Consider the following 14,463-nt stretch of genomic DNA (forward strand, 5'->3'; position numbering starts at 1 on the left):
CAGGTCAGAGCCACAATAGTTGTGGCTTCAACTCAAGTGTCATATAAAAGATACAGAAATTATAATATGATCTCAGCATTCAGAAATTTGCAGTCTTAATGTACAGTGATGAGAAACTGTTATTTTATGATCTTTTCATTAAAAGCTTGATTGAAAAATTACATCTCTTGCTCTAGAGTTCACCTTGTTCCTATAGCTGACTCTCTCCATGTTTTCTCTTCATTTACTCTTGCCCAGGGATCTGAACCAGCTACTTCACAAGGAGACCCCCCCTCCCCACATACACAGCCTAAAAAAGGCACTCAGCCTCACATTTTATGCACCTCTGTACTTGGGTCATAAGCTAAAATCTGACACTTGTTAGAATATAAGAAAGGATGAATTGTGTGGGCCAGGTGGGCACACAGAAACAGTGCAGGCACTGCATAATGGACTAATCATAATTTCACTTTTTTTGTTGTGACCCTGAGCAAGATGAGGCTGATTTTGAAAAGTTATCCCTGTTTTGTCCTAACCACAGTCTGAAAGCAGTGTTTGCCAGAGACAGGAGATGGTAGGTGGACCTTCCAATCCATAAATCTCTCCAGACTATTTGGGCTCTAAGTGTAACTATGAGGACCAGCGAGGAAGCTGAGGCAGAAAAGTTTCCTAAAAGAAATTATAGTTCTCCACCCACCTATGGTGCAGGTAAAGGGAGTAAATACTTCCAGGGAAGATTAATATAATTGATGACAGAATCACCACTGCAGATTACAACCCCTCCAATGTTACAATTCAGTCATTTTTCCTTGACAAGGTTAAATATGACTCTAGCAAAATTAATTCACATTTCCAGAGCCTGGGTTCTAAATGGTATTTTTTCAGGTTCCCAAGCCAAGTTTTTGGATCTAAGAATTCTTTAATAAAATACCTGATTGAAACAAATAAAGCATCTTCACTACAATGCAAGAGCCAAGCCTAATATTTTGCAGCCCTGCCTTTGTAACACTACTCACCAGCTCAGTTGTGCCGTTTCTCCCAGAGCACGGGGGAATGCTGTAATGTACAGCAGAGTAACTCTGCTGTTGAATTCATATAGTTCATTTTTTTCTTTAAGCACAATGCTGACTATATTTTAAAGTGACTGAAGGAGCTTCAAGTTTAGTCGGTTTTCTGACAGGTTGCAAAGTCAGCAGCACTGGCAAGAAAATAATTTTTATTTGTCCTTGGAGATGTGTTTTACCCAGCAAGGTTAAAGAGAAGGACAAAAATGAACAGAAAAACAGATGAAGAGCTACAGAAAACCAGAGACTGTTTTTCAACATCTTGGATGTGGTAATGAGCCTGCAGTCTTTTCCCAGCTACCAGTGATTTTTTCTGGTTTTTCCCTTTTATTTCTAATTTCTTCTGGAAGTTTTTGCTTCCTGGCACCCGTTTCTCTGTGGCAGAAGTGGTTTCTAGCATAGTTAAAAGATTGCATGTTCTATTTTACTTTCTTTGCCGTGGTCAGCTCCTTTTCATCTCATAAGATCCTGTAACAACTATACAAAACTCTTCATACAGTAACTCCCAACTGAAATGCAGCTGCCTCTGCAGTGGAACACTGAAATATGTACAACTGAAGTGCAGAGTGCAGGATGTAAAGGATACCAGATATGTCTGGAATGCCTGGGAATTTGTACTTTCTTCCCTCTGCTTTCATTAGCCCCATTTATTGGTAGGATTTCTTTTCTCCCAAACCCACACTCGTTTGCTTCCTTTCCACTACCCTTCTCCCTCTTGAAGAGCAGACATTGGGTCAAACCTTTGAATGATAGGTTTGGCTTTTGCTTTCTTGCAGGAAATATTTCATCAAAATTGGAACTTTCCATGGGAACAATTTTTTTTTTAAATGAGATTTTGTTTCAGCCACTGTTGAGGTTCCATTTGGACTCTGCTGAGTAGATACAGATGGAAAATATTTGTTTCATAAGAATCATCATGACTGGTACCACAATGAGAAGTTAAAAAGGAAGGACAATTTTTTAGTAAAGAATAATTTCAGGTCAGTGAGCGCTGAAAGACTAGCATCTCACTTTGCAAATTATTTCTAAAATATGCCTTCATCCTGTTTTGTATTGAAGATAAACTGAAGCACTAGAGATTTCATCTGCAAGTAATGCTACATTTTCAAAAGGCCTAAGACTGCTGAAGCAGTTACTAACTATTAATTTTGTGTGTCTGAGTTTTGTTTGTCTGGATGTCTTACAAAGTTGTCCAGGTTTCAGCAAATTGATTTTGTGTGCACTTGTGCAAAGCCTGCTGTGTACCAAGTTTAGTGTGACCTGGCTTAAAGCAGTAATAACTAAAGCAGGTGCACTGCCATAGCAAAATGCATTGTTCTTTGTCTAGTTATTTTTCCTGTGCTGTGGGAGGCAGCTCCTGCAGCCCCCTGTGAGCTGCACCTGAAGAATCAAACTGCATCTCCCACAGGAGAGGTTGGCTGCTCTCAGCAGAGCCTTAAGTCACTCATCCCTTCCATGGGCTGTGTTTATGCTCATGTTCAGCTCCCAACTCAGAACCATAAATACTCCAAACTTTGCTATTTGGACCAAAACTGCTTCCCTCTGCATCTCCTCTGGGCACTTCTCTTGCCTAAATTCTGCAGTTTCCTCCTTGCTACAGGTCACCATATCACATCTTCCTTCCTTCCTTCCCTTCATGGCTCTTTAGCAATGATCAGTTTTGGGTTTGCTTTTTTTGCCCTGCAGTTGTGCTGTCTTAGTGATGAACACTGTTGGAAGCTGCTGCAGAGCAAGGTTTGGATCCATATGTTTCAGCTCAGTAGCTGAGCCAGTTGTAAGAAAGCACAATCTCCCTGCAGTTACAGCACATCCAGAGCTCCAACACTGCAGAGCACAGAACATCCATCATACTGTCTTCTGCTGTTCCAGGTGCTAAGAAGAGAGACCAATGGAGCTGGCATGTATCAGCCCACGAGGTGATTCATGGCCCAGCCTACTTCCTTTGCTTCTGCCTTCTCATCATTTTGCCCCTTTCTTTTTAGTAAGGAGAGATGTTGTTGCAGGGCTCTCTCAGCAGAAGAGGGTAATTTTGGGGATAATTTGGCTCTGAAGCAAAGGCCTAATTCTCCCTCTCTGTTCTTGTCCATCCTCTCCTTCTTGTACACAATAATTAGATTTAAAAAAACCAGACAGAATCCTGCACCCCTTGTCTCTGGATCCAGCTGGTTCCTTTACTTTTCATTAGAGATTTTGAGTTTGATAAAAATCAAGAACTCTTGCAGAAGCCATGCTTGAAGCAAGCAGCATTTTAGGCTAGTAAAATTAAGACATAGCTTTCCCTTGATTTCAGAGGACAGCAGTGGCACAGCAGATTCCAGCTCTAAGATCTTTTGGCCAATCTCCCTTCACAGTCCCCAGTCAGGCACTGGGGATTCAGACACAGGAACCTGGCCAGACGACATAACCACATCCCCTGGCTCTGGCTGCACAGGGAGCACTTTATGAGCACTAGGCAGAACTGAGCTTCACACCTGGGTAGATGCTGCTGTTCTGTAGCCCTACAGAGCTCTGTGCCTTTGCAGTAACAGGCCTGGCCATTCAAACACCATCTGGGACTGGCCAGACAGATCTCACTGCAGGACAGTGGTGACAGCAGCATCACCAGATGTCAGTTCTCAGCCTCCCAAGGATCTGTAAAACGTGCAGAACTAAGCTCTGGGTTTCTAGCCTTGTCACTAGAGGCCCTTGCTACCCCCATCACCAGGCAGCAGCCTCCTGCCAAGTCCAGCTGGTCCCCTTGCCACAATAGCAGCCAAAGGCCAGCCAGAGAAGATTGCACAACCAGGCCTTGATCTGTATTTTCCACTGCTCAGCCAGAAAACCCCTCCTTTTTTCCAGCACAGCTGTTTTCCATCTCTGCTCAGGAAACATGCCCTGTTTTTGATTCCTGGTCTTGCTTTATGAAGCAATCATGGGCAGGCTGTCTGGGTGGAATGGGTCACGAAGTGGTGGATAACTCTGGATTCTGAACACCAACACAGAACAAAGGGGAGCTTTGCCAAGGCTCAGGTGAGCCTGGGGTCAGCACACAGACAGGCTACTGACGTAAGCACAAACGCAAGGTTTTCTTTCTCTGGGCTGTAGTGTTTGAAATCCCCCCTCCCTTTTCCTCTCCTGCCTGCTTGCCACAGCCTTTTCCTGGTTAGAGCCATGTTTCAGTAACAACATGTATGGGTGATGGTGTCATTATTTTGCTACATCTTACTCACACTAAACTCCTGGGCCACGGTGGCTGTTGTTCCTAAGCTGCCAGCCTTGTACAGCTCGGTTAATGAGCTGCCTGTTTGTTCCCTCCTAGGCATTTTGGGTGACAGTATCAGAACACACAGCTGCAGCTGGGTAAAGGCAGCCTTGCTGTTAGAGACAGTTCAGCCCTGTGCACACAGAGGGTGGTGGGGTGGCAGACAGTGGCTGGAAAGCCAGGATGAAGTGCAGACCCGGATGTGGTCCACTCAGGAACACCAGCAGCCAGAAACACCCTGGCATTGCACTTCTTGGCTCTCTCCCCAAAACACTGGAAATTAGCCAGCTCCCTGGCCATATCGACCTGGAAATTAGCTAGCTTCCTCAAGGGTTAAGGCATTAATGTTAACACCATCTATATTAACTAAAAATAATATGTGTGCAAAAACATCTGAGTTACAGCTGTTACAAGAGTCCTACCTTGCCTTTTTAGAGTCCTTCACATGTGAAGTGTGGTCCTGTAGAGCAAAGGCCTATAAAGTGTATTTTATGCTGGAAGAGGTAGAAGGAGAAGTTACATTTGACTTGGAGCTCAACAGAGGTGCTTCAGGACAGGCTTTGTGATCACGAAGGGCAGAACAAATGATGAAGGAGGCTGACCACTTTTTCTAATTTATTTTTTCTGTGTAGGGTTGAGCTAACAACCAGCTGGGTCTGTGCCTCTAGGTAGAGGAAACACAGAAAAAGAGAAGGGAAGCAGAGTTCCACCTCCATTTCTTTTATAAATTTTCATTGATCAGTTCCTGGCCACTCTAACTGGTTTAAGAGTCTCCACACAAAGGACTTAGTGCCATAAGAGGAAGGACTCAAAAATCATGGAATTGAATCCTTGCTGCCATCACAAAGCCATAGCCTGCAGGAGCAGCAGCAGCTGACATGGGCAGCAACTCAGGAATCTTTCACTATAGCTACTTCTTTGCTTTTCAGTGGGAGTCCTTGTCCCAGGACTGAGGGTGCAGTGGGAACTGGAGGAGGGGAAGGAAAGCAAGCAGGCTTAAAGCTCTCCAGGAGTGCATTGCAGACCTACCAGTTGGCTCTTCCAGTCTCAGGACTCACACCAGACCATAGGATGCAGTATAGGATGTGCACAAACACTGGCAAGAGGGAGAGATGCCAGCCCTTGGTGTAGGCTCTGCCCTAGCCTGGCTGCACAGCTTTGCTCACAATGGGGGGTGTGTATCTGCCAGGGATTGTCACAAACTCCCCCTCCTGACAAGGGGTGTGAGGTTCCTGTCCTTTGCTGTGTATGTGTGCACACAATACAGTCTGTGAGCATCTTGTCCTGCTTCCTCCCTTTGAAAGCAAACGTCAGAGGGATCTCCATGATTTTAAAGAGAATTTAGCTTATACTTCTGAGCTCCTTACAAGATGGGTACCTTTCAAACCTCCTGACCACTGTGAATGCTTTCTGCAGAGGCATACTGACTTCCCTTGACTCAGCTGGAGTGCCCACCTGTTCTCATTGCACTTTTGCTCTGCACAGCACTGTTCCACCAGCTGGCATACTACAGAAGACCTCTGCCTACAAAGCCCAGACCAGTTCCTGGTCCATAGCAAAACAGTCATACAAGTAAAACAACAATTTCCAGATAAAAAGGTAGCCCAATAGTAGTTCATGCAGTCTGTGGGTCACATCATCCCAGCAGCATGGCCCTTTCACACCCCTAGGAACCAGTGAAGCAACATTCTTGAGCAACAAAGGGAAGCATGACACAGTGGCACATAAAATGAACTTGTTAAACTTCTTCCACTGCCATATTCTTTCTGCTGGGCTCTGATTTAACCTTATCTCCAATGCCAGCACCTTGTCTTTACCTTCATTCCCATTCACTTTTACAGTGTCATTTTCTTTTGCATGAAGCACAATTAAAGAAGCTTAGGGAAAAGAAAGATTTCCTTTGTTTTGATGCCAAAGCTAAATGTTTTTCTTTTTTTCCCTTTACAGTTTTCTAGTCTAAACAAGAGATGACATACCTTTTGAAAAGCAGCTTTCCTGAGGTGCCTTGTGCCCTGAAAACATACACAACTGGAAGTTCCAGTGCTCCAGAGCAGCTGTAGGTGTTTCTACTGCCCTTGGGTAGCTAGAAGAAGGGCTGGATTCCATGCTCTGTGGCTTCAGTCTTCTCTAGAAATGGCAATACATGAAAGCATCAGCATCTTGAACAGCCTTCCTCGACGTCTCAGTTTACTCTACTGAGATATTCAGAAAGGTGATGCTTTGGAAAGCTGATCTCAAATCATACAGTATAGCAGTAAAGGTAAGAGATCTCTTAATATTGCAAGAAGTACAAAGCAAAGCACAAAGTTTCTCCAGGCCTTCTGAACAAACAGACCTATTCCTTAAAGTTTCTGTAGTGGCTGGTTCTCCCAGCCTCATTAAGCCTGGAGAAAGGATAGCATTGACGTGCATTTTTTTTATATGAAGCAAAACAAGGCACTGTCAGCTGCTGGAAAGCACTGAGTTCTTCAGACAGCCTTGAGATGCTTGAAGGAAGGATCTGTGAACACATGTAAAATATCTGTGAGCAAACTATGAAGCTGTTATAAAACCAGAGAGGCTTAAGTTGTGCTACCTTTCAAAGAAAGCCTCTTCTGAGCAAAATTAAGTAGCATCCCATCTAAACCACGACTGTCTGTGTCACTTTAAGCTAATGGAATCAAACATGGGAGAGAAACCATGCAGTGGGAGGGAGCCTCTGATCATCGTTCATTTAGCCTATTGTTCTTTGGTACCTGTTAGAGCCAAAGCACTCCATCAGGCAGCCAAGGGCATGGTTGTTTTAGAAGTATGCATAGCACTAAGGAGAGGTAGCAAAGCTATTTCAGGTAGCTCTAGTCCTAGTCTGAAAATCTGCAAAGAAGGAGATTTCATGCACTTGCTGGCCTACCTGTTCCAGTGTTTATCCCACTCCACTGTGAAGTCCTTTTCTGTAGGTTGAGGAGTTTGTCTAGAATGCCACCATTACATTTTTCTCCCTAACATGATGTGTGGAGGCTCCAGACCATCAGGAAAATCTCCCAGTCACAGCACTACAAAGGGAGTCTGTAATGCAATTATGCATGGGCATACAGGCTGCAGGGGCCCAGATGTCTGGAGATGACAAAAGACAGGGGAACTGGCTGGGCCTTGGCTTTGTCTTTCAAGGCCTGTGCCCAGTGTGCTGCCAACCATGTTTGCCATGCATGTTTTTATCAGCTTCTTTCCCCTCCTTTCAGACATTAGACACTGGTCTGAAAAAGCCTTCCCTCTAGAGTATCCTGGTCTCTGCTGCTATGCAGATAGCCACCTCTTCATCTTCCTTAGCTTTGTCAGCCTGGGACTGTGAACAAGCCCCCTGTAAGAGCTGCAAGGAGCAATCATCCTCTTGTTCAGGTCTCAGCTTGTTGTGGAGTGTCTCTGTGCAATGCTGAAGGCAAAAGCAGGGCATGGATGCTGAGCAGCTGGCATGGTATGGCACAGAGTGAGAGAGGGCCTGAGGAGAGTCATAATTCTGAAGGAAAGGGTTGCCCCTCTTTGCCTCTTGGGCAAAATGTGTCTTAATAACTTCATGTGCTTTCCTAATTTCAGGTACAGGGAAATCCGTATTTAGAAAGTGGCAATAGGAAGAATTCAGCTAATGCCATCATATCTGCCTCCACTCTGCCTTAAAGAGTACAGGGGGCCTTGCTTCCCTCTGACAAAAGGGTTAGGGACTGGACTTGTATTAAGTTTATTCTCCTGGCTTTGAAAGGCTTAGTTATAGTAGGGCTGAGAGCCAAATGCAACTCTGTCTTGAGCTGTTCCTTCTCCTCCCCCACTGAAGAATGATCTTTAAGCTCTGGACCCTCATCTCCACCCAAAATGACTGCCCTGATTTATTTTATGCTTTTTGTTGTTTCCTTTTAAATCACTCCTAAGCTAAGCTTTTGTTTGCCAAGTTTTCAGCCTGGAGCAAATTTTTGCAGTCGAATTAAACCTCCTCTGCTTCCATTTGAAAAAGAGGTGTTTTTCTGGATATGCTGCTGTCCCACCCATTACTCACCTTGCTGCTGGGAGGCAGGGGAGATGGAAATCTTTTTAAATACCAGCATCTGCAAGTTCAGTGTCACAGGCATGGGCACACATCTGGTTAAAGCATTTCCTTCATATCTTGGCTCCAAATGCTTGGCTGAGACATCTCATGGCAGTAGATGTGTCCAGGGAGCTGAGAGGGAGGGAACAAAGGACACAGAGTGGTTAGGTTTCTCAGAAAGGGAATAGCTGTGGGCTGGAATATAAAGAAATGCCAGGAGTAGGGAGTCTGCTCCCTCAGCACGTTACAGGGTTTGGCTCTCCAGGGCAGTGTGAAGCTCACCCACACTTGAGCAGGCGCTCTAAAACACAGGCTGCAGAAAGCAGCAGACCGCTGAGGCCAGTGCCTTCTCTGAAGGAGCAACTGAGAGATGGGCTGAAAAGGTGCTATGACCTGGAGGCTGAGGGAGACTTACAAACTCCTTCTTTTCCTCAGGGATTTTGGTTTCACAACTAAGGACTCAGCAAAAGCCTAAAAATCCCTGCTCAGCTGCTAGTCAATTCCCAAAGCTGATTTTGAAGCCAGAAAGGTTCTGGAGAAGATGTTTTAAAACAAGAAACTTCATCTCCCCATCTGCCTGCTTCACCTGTAGGACCTATTCCCTCTGGCTTACTCAGAGCATGCCTAAAAATGTTATCTGTGGTCTGGGACAGGGTGTGGGAGGGTGCAAGTAGGAAGGGAATAAGACATATTTGGTGGGGAATTCCCTATGGAAGTGTCGGATCAGGATTTAAAGTCTTTCAGTGGATTACAAAGGTTTCTTGTACAGGAATTGATTCCCAAATTATTCTGCATTATGACCTTTCATTATTTTTATCAGCTTATTTCCCTTCCTTCCACAAGATCAGTTAACAAGCAGTGGTTGCCTCTCTCCAGGGAGATTGCTTGCCTTTCCACCACACCCCCTCTCCTAAGGAATTGCTCCATGTTAGGAGCCACTGTAGAATGCAATGACATTTTTACAGATGTTGATGTTGGCAGCAAGTTATATGATTGCAGGGCACAGGTCTTCTAGACAGGCTATTGACAAGGGAGAAGAACAACCACGCATAGAAAAACAACAAAAAGGCCAATTCTGGTATTGAGCTTCCCTGCAAAGGGCAGGGCTGGACCCAGGACTAACTCTGAACTTGGTGACATCACCAGATGCATCTTACCTTCTGAGACAGTACAAGGGTCAGAAAACCACAAGGTAAAATGAATTTCTCTTGCTTTTTAAGAGTTAGAAACTAGAGTGGGGGGCATTAAGAGAAACCTCTTCCTGCAGGCAAGCTCTCCGCTGCATATGAGCTCCCACTGTTTAGGGAGTCACAGAAGCTGAGGACAGAGGGTCTTTCTGGTCTATCCATCTGCTTGCCCCAGGGCAAGTCAGCTCAGTCTGCCATCTTTGATTGAAATTTTTATACTGTGTTTTAAATATTTCCTTCATAGACCCCCACAGCCATCTTTGCACTTTATTCCTGGGCTTCATTAGATTTACTGGTATAAAGGGTTTTTTTTCCTGAAAGCCTTGCTGTGGTTAAAAATCTTAAAATTTTGTCCTATATGCCCTGGACATGGAGAACAGATGTTACTCGTTCTCCTTGTATTATCTGTATTGTCTCTCCAGTCCTTTACTGCTCCATGATGTTATCACATTTCTCCTTCGTTCTTCTTGTTTAAGAGCCTCGGGCTCTCTCAGTTCTAAACCTCCTAGATTCTCCTCTCATATCTTCAGGCAAATGCCAAGCTTGCTATATGAGGGAGAATGGCACAGCCCCGTACTTTGGGGCAGGGGCTAAAGTGTAGCTACATGCAAAATTGTCTGAAATAACTGAGGCAGCTTAAAAATTTCTTCTCTCCAGACACTTTGCTGCAGTACTACAGTTCACTCTGCAGATGAGATTATCAATTAGTCTGCAGGCTATGTTTCACATGGCCTGGAGAAAAACCCAAAATACAGAAAGCTGCTTTCAACTGTGCTATTTCCAGAGATCTATGAGAACTTCCAAAGCTAATTTCACCTCCCAAGTCAGCTCATCCCAGCTACCCTCTGACATGTATTTTACAAGTGTGCTTACAGGATCACAGAATTGCTGAGACTGGAGGCAGCTCTGGAGATCATCTGGTCCACCCCCCTTTGCTCATGACAGGCTCAGCTAACAGCGTGTTGAGAACAGTCCAGTTGGACTTTGGATTATCTCTGAGGAGGGAGACTCCACAGCCTCTCTGGCAACCAGTTCCTATGTTCAAACACCTTACAGTAGAAATCACTAAGAGTCTGTCTCTGTCCTCTTTATTCCTCCCATCAACTATATATACACATCAGCTAATCATATCCAAGTTCAAAAATCTTTTTGTCTTTTATCTCCTCTCCATGTCTTTTTCCCATTAATGCCTGCTCTGATCAGCAAAGCAGATTCCAGTTTTAGAGAGCTGCCAGGGAAACACACAGCAAACAACCACTCAGGTGTGTCCAAGTATTTGCTCCTGTTCTGATCATATCTACATGACCAAACCTTGTTGTACTTCCCAGTAACAAAGAAGCAAGGATGCAGCGAGCAGAGCAATCAAAGGCAGCATCAGAAAAGAGGGATGAAGAACTGCTCTACTCATTTTCTGTATCCCAATTCTGACATCCATTTTAAAAGACACACCCTCTCCCCACCATCTCTAGAAGCCTGCAGGATGATAAATACTTAAAAGCCCATGGGCAGGGAATCTTGTGATGCCTGTGTGAATCTGCAGGTGGTTTGAGAAGTGTGACTAGCTGACATCTCAAGAGAAGATAACTAAGAACCACAGTTCTGGACAGGGTGGGAAAGGGTAAGAGGGCAGCAGCCCAGTATCTTTCCCAAAATACTGTATTTCTTACCCAGCCTCCATACTACTATGCCAGCTTTTCCAGGGAAGGACTATGGTAGGGATGAGATGGAAAAAAAAAAACAAAACAAAACCCTCTGCCCCTCCCTCCATTCTCAGTTGGGTGCCAAGAGCCCAAAAACTGCACTAATTTGACCTTGCCAGACTTTTCAAGGGAACAATTATGTGGGTCTCTGCCATTATGCCTTTACATTTAAAGCCTGCAGCCCTTCAAAGATGCAGGCACTTGCCTGGCTTACACTGCTCACAACAACATGATACAAATGAGCTACAGGCAAAGCAGGGCAGGGACATGCATCCTCTGCAAGGGTTGTTGGGGAGCAGAAAATAATCACAAACCTCTCTCTCCCCACAAGGTGAAAAACTTTACAAACCATGGACACTCTGGACTTTCCCCTTGTCTAATGCCTCATTTTTCCCTGGAATATTTATCTTTCCTACATTTCCCCTCAGTAATAATCTAATCAAGTAGAATTCTTCTGGTATTAATCAGATGAGCAAGGGAGCACTTTGTGGTTAATATTATCAATTGAGGATGTCAGGAAGGCTTTGACAGGATCACCCTTGGAATTTGCCATTTATTAACTAGGCCATTAGCTAAAATGGCATGGCTGGGGTGGGGCTGGTTTTGCTTTGCGCAAGGGAGATGTCCTGGCTGAGGGTGGGGAAGCTGAGGGTGGTGGAGTTCTGTCTCCATCTGATTCAGAGATCTCAAACAGCTGCCCTGGCAGCCCTGAGATATCTTTCTCCATCTGTGCACCTCTCTTTGATTTCATAATCTCTTCCCATTATTGGGAAACCATCACAAATCAAGCTGGAGACTGAGCTAGGGGAGCTTGCACCACCACGTGTAGGCTTGTGGTCCTGACCTGGGAGGGCAGGAATGGAACCCTGCTGTTACAGGCTGCTTTGCCAGGGGAGGACAGAGAAATGCTCCAAGCCCCTAGCCCAGGGCACCAGGAAGAAGCTAGGTTTAGAAACAGAGGCATATTAGACTTGCAGAAGCAGCTGGGTACAAAGTAGGCACATGCAAAAAGTTCAGGCAAGTGAGGAAAACAAACCGAAGAATTTGTTAAAAAATTTATTTTCTCTCCTTGAAGTTTAGCACTGACAGATAGATACCCATGGCCAGGTAATGGAAGAATACAGGCAAGCACTAAAGAGAAAGCAATTTTAAAAATATAGCTGCAACATTCTTTCCCTCTAAGCAGGTTTCTATCCCAGATGCCAGAGCTTCTAGGCATCATTTGCTGTAAGCTCCAGACAACTTCACACGGGCTATTGCTAGAGGGAGCTTTGACAAACCTCAGACTCAAAGAAAACTGCACCAGAACAGAGGCAGAGGCACTCAGCACTTGAAGCCACTGGGCCATGATGCAAAGGGCTGAAGAGTGAAGAAAACTCCCCTAATATATCATAGGGTATGTCTTTATTCATTCCTCATTCAGTCAGGAGCAGGGAAATAAAATAAGACCTCTATTCAGGACCCTTTTTTTTGTAGTAGACCTCAGGAAAGACAGCAGGGACTCCCTCTGACTGCTATCCCACATGATGGCATAAAAGGGGTCTCTAATCCTCAGGGGCAATTGGAAACACAAAGCTCCACAGCAGAGATTCTGGGAAGAGAACAACAGGAGCTTCTCTGGACAGACATGAGTCAGCACCTGAGAAGTGTGAGTGTAGCCCATACAGGGGCCAGGTTTGGAAGCTGCCTCTAAATAGCATCTCCTGCTGCCCTTCGTAGAGACAAAACCTGTGGCTAAATGGAAGCAGCCCAGTGGCGTGGCCCAGCAGGGCAATTTTTAGATTCTTATAAAGCCCAGAATCACAAAGGCATTGATTTAGAGCTTGCAGCAGCTCTGGGAGTTTGTGCACTGTAGTACCCATCACTGCATCCAGACACCCCACAGCATTTGTTTGTCATGACTCAGTGGAGTAACTGGACTCAGGAAGGAGCAGAACTGGACCCCCACAGAGCATTTACACCTTGTTCTTTTGGACAGAGCTTTGAATACAGAAAGGCAAAAACCACCATTCGTTTCTAAATTCTGTCCTTTCTGGCCAGCTAAAGAAAGAATTAGCACTAGAATCCAAATTGCTGCAGGAACAAAAGCACATCCAATGTATGCAGTCACCTCTGCTTTGATGCACACAGAGAACATATTTATGTAATTTCATCTACTCCCCCTTGAAATGTGGCAATTATGCATAGAAAGGCCTGAAAAAGGAGGGTCTTGAAATCTCTGTACAATTTGTAATTTATAAATTTCCTAGATCACAAACCAAGATCTTGAGCTAGCCCTTTACCATTCATTCAGCACAAATAGAATTAACTGAAAATTTAACAGCTACTCAATAACTTCTCACATTGCCTGTGGAAAAACCTATCAACTTATGTCTCAAAGTGCAGGTGTAAAATTCCTACTTCTCAATTTGTTCCAGCAACTGCTCTGATGAGGGAACATCCCAGAAAAAGTATTTCTTCACCAGGTACTTTGCAAAAGTATGGCTCTGAACCCAAATTCCCTATACCAAAGTAATCTTCTTCACCTTATGCAGATCACTTAGTCTTCATTTAGAAATAAGGTTATGGGTTCTCCTTGAGACAGTTTGCTCCAAAAAGGTCCACACAAAAGATAAATGAAAAGCCAAAAAAATGTCAACAAAAAATAGAGACTGAACCTAGCAAAACTGCAGCTGATATTCAGGAGCAGAAACCACATGCCTCTTGCCTGAACAATTTCCAAACCATAAATGATGTTTAATGTGGAAAAAGTCATAAATGTACAAAAGTTACTTCTAAAACCAAAAACACAGAATTTCTTACTTATGGCTTTGATGAATGAAGTGTTTTGTATTCTGGCGTCATGCTTGGCACTCTACAGAACTTTTCTGCTCGCTGGAAATTAATGGCACTGCATGTTGGCATGTCCACTGGCTTGCAGCAGACTGGAGAGTGCCCTTCAGGATCCCAACACAGGCTGTCTCTGTTGACTGCTCAGCAAGGTGGAAAATGTTCTCCTTGCACCAGTCATATATCACAAAAAAGGGTTAAATACTCCTAAAAAGACTTTAACTGGTTCTGTGCATTATGTTCTTTAGTGCTGTTGGCTCCTACCTGTCTTTCAGCTACTGTCCAATTCAGGAAGAAACAATGTGTGAATAAATCATGCACAAACCAGAAGCAGCTCACACAAAGCAAAGCAGATCAAGGTGTTTCAAAGGACACAGGAATTAAGGAAACAGTGCTTTAGTCTCCTGTC

Source organism: Geospiza fortis, unplaced genomic scaffold (genome assembly GCF_000277835.1).
Source record: "Geospiza fortis unplaced genomic scaffold, GeoFor_1.0 scaffold408, whole genome shotgun sequence".
NCBI classification, from domain to species: domain Eukaryota; kingdom Metazoa; phylum Chordata; class Aves; order Passeriformes; family Thraupidae; genus Geospiza; species Geospiza fortis.